The following is an 8973-nucleotide window of genomic DNA, read 5'->3' as shown; positions in this document are numbered from 1 at the left end:
GCCCAAATAAGGAGCTCACTATGGCAAAGACCTGACTTTAATGAACACCTACCTGTATGTTGGAAATAGCTGGATGGTGGACNTCAGTACTAATTGACATAGGCTGAAAAGTGCCCCCTCTCCCCAAATATAATCCACACCCTGTCCTAATCCCAGGAACCTGTGAATGCTACCTTATATGACAAGAGGGACTTTGTAGATATGAATGAACTAAGGGTCTTGAGATAGGAAGATTATTGTGGATTATCCCTTGGGCCAGATAACCCAGGATGATGATCATAGCAGTCTTTCTAGGAGGAATGCAGGAGGGTCAGAGTCAGAAAAGAAGGTGATAAGATGACAAAAGCAGAGATTGAGCGATCTTCTTTGAAAATAGAGGAATACAGGTGTCCACAAGCCAAGGAATACAGGTGGCCACCAGAAATTAAAAGTGTCAAGGAAACAGATTTTCACTCAGAACCTCCAAAAGGAACCAGCCCTGCCGAGGACGCCTTGGTTTGAGCCAATGAAATGGGTTCTGATGTTTGGCCTCCAAAAGTGTAAAAGAGTACATTTTTGTTATTTTAAGCCACTAAGTTTGTGGTGATTTGTTACAGCAGCAGTAGGAAACCAACATAAAAGTAATTTATGTTCACAATAAGAAATTTGGTAAAGATGTAAAGAAGGAAACAGAAACAAACCATAAGCAAATCATAGTTAACATGTTGGTGTATTTTCTCCTAAATATATCCATATCAACATGCAGATTCATCTGTACACACACACACAAAATGTACATACGCACACATACAGAATCATACTCTATTGATTATTTTGTACTGTGTTTTTGTTTTTTAAAGAAATTTTATTGGGGAACAGTGTGTTTTTCCAGGACCTATCAGCTCCAAGTCAAGCAGTTGTCCTCAACCTAGTTGTGGAGGGCGTAGCTCTGTGGTCCTTGTGGGAAGCAAACTGGCAACCTTGGTGCCATGAGCCTGCACTATAACCACCTGAGCTAACCCTATTTTGTGCTCTCTTCATGTAATAAAATAATTGTATGTTTTCCANATTTGACCCAACTGCCCAAATAAGGAGCTCACTATGGCAAAGACCTGACTTTAATGAACACCTACCTGTATGTTGGAAATAGCTGGATGGTGGACACTGTGCCCAGTTTTTCTGTGTGAGGGTTTTGCAGTATTTCCCAAAGTGCTTTAATTTGCCTCCTGCAAACACTGTTCAGATTCTTACAGTGTTCTAAGGTTCCATAGGTAAAGCCTCTCTATTTGCATACCAGATGAGCTCTTCTCTCTCTCCTGAGCTCATTTGTGAGATGGTGGCCATTCGTTTTTCTTTTTCCCCATCCAATCACATTTGTACATAAATTCCAAAAGCCCTCAAAGTACTGTCTCCCTCTCTCTCTTTCTCCTTTTATCAACACTATTAAATATTCATAATGTATTTTGAATATTTCTTTTTTAATTACAGTGGAATATTGGAAGGCCAAATCATTAAGCATGAGCCTCATCAACCTATGACTCACACAACACTTCTCCCCTGGGCCTAAACTTATGATATGCATTTGGTTTTCTTATGGTATCTGCTGTGATTCTAAATTTGTAATGATGGAGCTAATTCCTGAGTTATGTGACAACAAGAAAGCAGTCAAATTAGTAGTATAGAAGTGCAGCTTAGACCCAGGGACCAGAACCAAGGACTAGAAAACCTGTTAAAATGAATTTCATTTGTGCTTTATGTTTACCAAGTGCTGTGGGTGAATAAGGAGGAAAGGTGTGAGAGAAAAGTGGCTTAATTTAATTAACTATCGAAGATCCTTACATTCTGGTTCAAGTCATTATAATTTGCTTGTGTAAATAATAATAACACATAAGGAAAACAAACACTAAATGATGGAAACAGTGGGTAATTAATTATCAGATCAAGAAGCACAGATTAAGCTTGCTTTGGGATTTCATCAAAGAAGAAATCTAACAACCAGTGGTTTCTTCTGAGAGGACTTCTTAGAAGAGGTAGGATTTGCATTGAGTCTTAAGGTAGGAAGGAGAACAAAGGGCCTTTCAGGCTGGGAACAGGCACAGCGTCAGGAATGAACACAGGGGGCTTCTGGAAGAGGGAGCAGAATTGGCTGAACAGAGGAGTGATGTATGCTGGGGAATAGTGGGAGTAAAGCTGGCTGAGTTAAACAAAATAGAATTCAATTGAGGAGGAAGTGGTGGAAAGTCAGCCAAAGGCTATGGAAAGCCCCTGAAGATGTAGATCAGTGTAATAATATTCAGAAATCAGTGGTACTTGGACATTATATGAATGTCTAGTTTTAAACATCAAGACACAATAAAAGAATAAACAACTGATATCCTTGATATGTGACAAAATGCCAGACAGAAGAGAATACGCAATGTGTTTCCATATATATGATATATGGTGATAGAGGTCCGTATAGGGGTTACACACTCTAAGGAGTATAGAAGTGGGACAAGATAACAGAAACATTTTAGGGCGCTAGAATATTTTATGTCTTGATCTGGCATTGAATGCATGGGTGTACAAAAGAGGTAAAAATGCAGGCATGATCAGTACATTTGGTGTTTACTGATAGTATGTCTGTCTTTTAAAAAATCTATTAGGATAACTGAGCTGTCAGTTGTATGCAGAGAATTTTAATCAAGGAATAGCCAAGGTATTAATGCAGCAAGAGGTTATAATCTGCTCACTCTGGACTAGAATGTCACTATCAGAAATAAGGGGCAGTATGGATAAGAAAAAAGAGAAAGCAATTTTGATGATTATATGAATTGGATAAACTAGAAGACTCCATTTTCACCTTAAGAACTCTGGCAGTTTTTGGAAACTTTTGAACAAAGAAAGGATATACAATTAATTAATGAGCATATGCTATGTGTCAATCCCTGAGCTATGTTTTTGCACATATAAGTTTATTTAATATTTTATCTTGTAATTGAGAACATGAAGATGAGATAAGTAGCTGTTTTCGACACTAGGAGTTGAGAACACAATTAGCTCAAATTATAAAAAGTTTGAAGTCAGAGAAAAGAATCCAGAGGAAACGAGTTGTAAGTGCCAGGAGCCATGAAACATCGATGGGAGCTCTCAGCAACCACATCAGAGATGAAGCCACTGGGAGTGTGGAGCTCCTTGAGGGGCACGATGAATCAAATAAAAGCAGAAGGTTAAGACCAGAGTCTTGCAAAGTTACACATGTCAGGGCATGAAAGAGTGAAGAGTTGTAAGAAAAAATAATTGCATGCCCGTCCCAACATAAAAATGTCTTAAGTTGCATCTCGGCATTTCTCAAAATGACCTCCCACAAAAGACAGTTCCATCAGCTGATTAAAATTTGACGTGGAACAAAGGGTTCAGTTGTCAAGTAAATTTGAGTAGGACTGAATTAAACAAAGTGAAATCAATTCTTTCTTCCAAAGCTTCTCAGGGTGAGTAGTGCAAAAATATGTAAGTTGTTCCCATAAGGGGCTATGGTGTACAGCTTTGCCCACGGTTGCCTCAGAACTACATTACCATCATCTAAGACCAGTGTTCTGCAGGACTGAGACTGTGAAATGCTGCTCTCACTACGTAAAATCACACACGATTTTCAAAATACATTCTTTCTTCTTCTGCTTTTGCTCATGTTGCTCCTGCCACCTGGAATGCTTCTCCTAACCTCCACCTGCCAAAACTCTACCCATCTTTTAAGATGCAAGAGATAAAGAGAAGCTTATATCACTAAAAAGGGAGAGAAAGAAATCCATTGGTTTACATTTCCTGCCCAGGAAAAAAGAAAACCCTAAAAACCAAACCACAGCGACCTTAACTCTGTGAGTGTGAATACATTGTGTTACGTCAAATCCTGTAAAAGTCAATGTGCTGCAATATATAAGAATATGCGTGTTTGTTCTTCCACAGATTTTGCTGATAACTTTGATGAACAGGGTTATTTATTAAAGAAGCCACTGTGTTTAGCTCGGCTGTAACACCCAAGGAATATTAAAGCTGGAGCGGCCCCTAGATATTAGTAAATCTATCCACACCATTTCCCAGATGCGGACACTTAGACCTTTATAGATTGGATAGTTTTTATATTGACAAAAGAGAAGGAAATAAGATATTGGCAGCTCTATCTTTTAGATTAAGAAATCTACAGATTTTGTAGAACATTAGGATATTATCTCTGCTGACACTGAGACAATGTATTTCTTACCCATCCTTTTCTGTTGCAGTAACTAAGAAAGGTGCTAGTCAGGAGTTGTTCAAAGGGGAAAGAAAGCCTAGTGACCCCCAACTGATATATAATACAAAGGGAAATTCATTATATTTACGTTCATTACATGCAGTTTATCAGCTACATTGGGGAATAAGTTTACATAGGATTAATATATCAGTTTGCTCCATGGGTTCCCTCTTATGTCATGCTCAAGTGAGCTAATGGTTACTTAGCACCAAACGAGGCACTTGGAGTCCATTATAAAATTGGATTAACTCACTAGCTGTGGCATTTTTATTCTTCTTTGGTGAGTTCAGGCAGAATTACTTATCTTATGTTTTGACAAATTCAAGTATTTTACCAGGGCTAAGTTTTCATAAGTTCTTTTGCCTGGATATGGGAGTAAGGAGGATCAATAAGTTAGAATACTTCTAGATTTGAGGAAAGAGTCTTAGGCTTGAAGTGAGAGAAAACTGATTGAAATTAGATGAGGGAGTCAACCAAGAATATTTTGGAAGTGTTTGTGGACGGCAGTAAAGAGGGCAAGGAAAGTGGAGACCACAGAAGTACTGAAAGGGGTTCTGCTGGCCATAATAATGGAGTCAGAGAGTAAGATGAAGAAAGGCAGATGCAGTGGGAAAGAAAAAGCAAGGATACAGAAACAAAAAGAAAAGTAGAAAACTGAGACAAGATGGAGAAGAAAAGGAGGGAGAAAATTGGATTAAAGGAAGAAACAGAGAAGGGGGAGGGTAGTCCAGATGACACTCAAAAATTAACATGACACACATTTAAGATTTGACAACAATAGCCATGATCATTACCCCCAAGTGGTTTGCAGTATGTGTTTCAAAGACATGACTAAATATAAATGTTTATTAAAATGAGGCAGGTGCCAAGATAACAGTATTCACAGAATTGTAAGAGAGAATAAAAAGCGGGCGTTCAGATCAAATCCTGCCTAGGGGGGTGAGAAAAAGCTTCATAGAGATCTTCAAAGCAGATGACAGGGGAAAAAAAGAATAAGAAAGAACAATAAAATTAGGAAGAGAAGTAAAGAAGGCAAAGAAGAAAGAAAAGTTTAAAGAAGGAAAGTGGGGAGCACAGAGAAAACATCACAAAATAGGCCTGAATTCGCTAAATGATTATAGAACATGCATTTGAGCATTGCAAAATTAGTGGATGAAAACAATAACTATTTTTTAATTAAATTTGCCAGTACTTCAAGTGTTATCCCATTTTTAAGCCTCAAAATAAGGTAGATATTATTAATATTCTATTTTTCAAATGAGTACATTGGTCTACAAAAAAGTTGTGTAACTACTGGCCAGTGGCAGGGCAGAGACTTGAATGAATCCATTCTGATACTAAATCATACTTTATTTATCAAGTTCTAGGAAAAAAAAGAGGTTGACAATTCATTATAAAGAGAAGGAAAATAAAAAGAAAGGAAAGCAGAAACATACTACATTCAAAATAGGGCCTCTGATTAATTCTGCCTGGAAAAAATGTACCAACATCACAGCTACACAAGAGTTGCAGAGCCCTTACCACATTCCCTGGGATACACAACAAACCTGATCAATGTGGAGAGGATCTAGGGGGTCTTTTTCTCGTGGCTTATTCCTGCTTTATTCTGAATCTACTTCCTCTTATTCCAAAGCAAAATTACGGAGGGAATAAGAGTGGGTGAGGTGAGAATTGATTCTTTGTTATCTGTGGACCTCACCAACCCAAAGAGGTGTCAGTTCAATTGATTATCTACTTAGAAGATTAAACTAAAGGACACAGATCAAGCTGTTGTTTCTGTTTTTCAATGCTTACCACATTCATTGCGCACATGCCACACCTAATTCTTATAACAATACTATCTGTGTTGGTGCCAACATCCTGCTTTTTCAGATAAGGAAGGTAAAGCTTAGAGAAGTTGCACAACTTGCTCAGGATCACGCAGCTGATAAGAGATAGAGCAGCTCTAAATACCCAGAACCATATGGCATCCAGTTGCTCAAAACTTTGGTGTTTTCAGGAGCTGAAAGTCTAGCAAGATAATACATGAGTCAAGTTGTCAGGCAGCTACAACTGCAAGTTTAAATTACAACTATTGTGGGATGTCCCAAGTAAGAGAGGTTGGTAAGGTCAAGGAGTTTTACAATAAATTGAAATAATTGGAGAAGTTTTGGAGGAGTTAGATCGTGACCTATGTTTAGAGGAAAGACCATCAAATGTTTTGCCAAGTAAAATAAAAACAGTTATATTAAGCAATGCCAGAAAAATCATAAATCATTAGAGAATCACCCTCACTGCTCAGAAACAAAAGGTCTTCTCAGGCCAACCACCCATTCAAATTTCTAAATTCCTTCTCAAAAGCATTCATCTAGGATTCTGAAATTAAAGTTCCAAATCATGACTGACCACTGCTGTGGCCATTACCCTTTACCCTGAGAAAGCACCACCAAAAGTCTGAGGAGAAATGCATTGCTCTTATTGTTTACTCTGTAGGTTCCCGTCCCCTGAGTTTCAAATATGTCATGGTTTTTGTAAATATGAAATCATATGTAATGAGAAAAATAAGTACAATTTGATCCTTTCTGCAACACTGAATCACAAAAACTGAGGCTATAACTATTGAAACTTGAACACCATAATTGTCTTATCATTCAAGCCTTTCCCAAATAATTGCAAATGAGTACTTGGAGACTAAAACATTGTCCTACAGGTTTTTAGGTGTGTAAAGCAGGATCCATGGTTAATAAAACCATTTGGTTCAAATACTGCTGCAATCCCCAGTCCTGCACACACCCTCCACAGAAGCCCCCCAGATGCAGCCCCTTCCTCAGTGCTTCCAGGCCCCCAACTGGGTGCTGTCCTTTCACCTTACCTCCCTGCAGCAGGGTCCTGCAGTGACCTGGGGGTTGTGTCCCCATCTGGAAGCCACTGGTCAGATTCAAGATGACCTGCGAGAAATCTTTTCCCAAAAAGTTTCCAGTGAGTAAAACAGACTTCAAATCTATGGCACGAGATGAATGAATTCTAAGATGAAAACAGTATGAAGCATATGGGCAAACTGTAGAGGGCCAGTACACAGATCTTAGCTCGAATAATGCAACTGGCTTAAGAGAGTCAAAAGAAAAACTAAAGTGACAACAGCAAGGGTCTGCAGGCAGGGAAAACATCCTTGTAATGTGACTAGCAACCAAGGAGCATGAGATGCAAGAATGTACTACTCAGATCCAGCACCTCAAGCAAGTCCAGCAGCCTAGCGTCACCCAACTGAGATCAAGAACGGTAGGCCCAGCCATCAGCTTGTTTTTCCTAAAAATGAAAGGTGAACTGGAACAGACTAAAAACAAACTGGAACAAGCCCAAAATGAACTCAGTCCCTGGAAGTTTATGCCTGGCAGGTAAACAAATCACACCCCCCAGTCAAGCCTTCCCAGATGGTCCCACTGTGAGAAAGCTGTGGTGGGACAGCCACGTACTTGTTTCCACACCAAGACTCACATTTTTTGAGCCAAAAAAAAAGCCACATTCTTATATTGTCCAACTTGTAATGGTTAGTTATTTTATATATATATATTACATATAGCAAAGTATAATCAATAGGGTTGCAATCTCTTTTCCACCTGAAAACTATCTTTAAAAAAGTTTGAGAACATAAATCAGATATCACCATTCAATATGAAAAATTTCATACACATAAGGGATCACAAAATAGTGTCATAGCTTCCATCACTTTCTTTATCCTATGATTCTTATAATAATTATAGATAGTAATTTTGACAGTTTTAACCAAGGATAAGGTACCTTCATTATGGAAACTTTAAAGATAATATCCATACCCTGTTTTTCAGATTTGTAGTTTTTATTTTCTTCATGCCATTATCCATAGAAATTAGAGTTGATGCATTAGTAGTAGTCAACTACACAAAATAGAAATAAAAACTGAAAGCTGAGAAAATACATCAATTTCTCATGTTGTAATAATAGAGTCCGTGTTTCAGAATCTTAAGACGTTATACACCATAACAGACACCTAAAGTCCACTGAAGTCAAACCATGGTCTTCTATCCATAGATATAAAAATGGTCCCATGTTTCAAACCATAAGTCAAGGATTTTCAGGAGTACAGTAATTTTTAATGGCTCACCTTCAGGAAATTTTTTTTCGCAAACTGGGAAAGGCTGAAAAGAAGCTTATGGATCAAGAAGAGAATTTAATGGGCTCTTAACCCCTTTCAATTGAGGTACAAGATGTGGGATTAGGAAATGGAGCAACTATTTAAGTCTTTTCATTCTATTTTTCACTTGGCTAAGAAAGAGTCCAGCTAGCAAAGCACAGTCACTTGAAATTGTACGTGCATCTTCATTCCTTTGAGTACCGAACTTTCACATTTATGAGAGTCTTATACAGATATCTCTAGAAACTAAAATCTCTATTTCCTACCTGTAAATTAGTGTACTATAGTGATACCAAAAGAGTGATTTTTTTTAATGTTATAAAGTATCAGAATATTACATTGAAATAAATTAACATTTCTGCTGGGCTGAGAGTATTACGAAATTAAAATGCCAACTTTAATTTGTAAAAGGGTTAATTTCCTGACCTTGACTATGTTTAATTGTTACTAATGTGTGTTATACTAATTAAACATGCCTCTTCAATAATTATATGAAGAAGCTGCAAAGCTTTTAAGACTCCTGCTAATCCAGCACCCTCTGGTTGCTTGTTTCTAATTTGTTCATTTTAATGTACCA

The 8973-nt window shown here is 37.8% G+C and overlaps 1 pseudogene; it reads left to right on the top strand.

Annotated features, from left to right (window-relative positions):
- The first annotated feature begins 7168 nt into the window (after window positions 1–7168).
- LOC109385750 (pre-mRNA-splicing regulator WTAP-like) lies at window positions 7169–7624 on the top strand (annotated as a pseudogene).
- Window positions 7625–8973: the final 1349 nt, after the last annotated feature.

The sequence above is a fragment of the Hipposideros armiger genome, unplaced genomic scaffold (assembly GCF_001890085.2).
Source record: "Hipposideros armiger isolate ML-2016 unplaced genomic scaffold, ASM189008v1 scaffold_124, whole genome shotgun sequence".
In the NCBI taxonomy this organism is placed as follows: domain Eukaryota; kingdom Metazoa; phylum Chordata; class Mammalia; order Chiroptera; family Hipposideridae; genus Hipposideros; species Hipposideros armiger.
The sequence above is the reverse complement of the archived record's forward strand: the minus strand, read 5'-3'. Positions and strand labels throughout refer to the sequence as shown.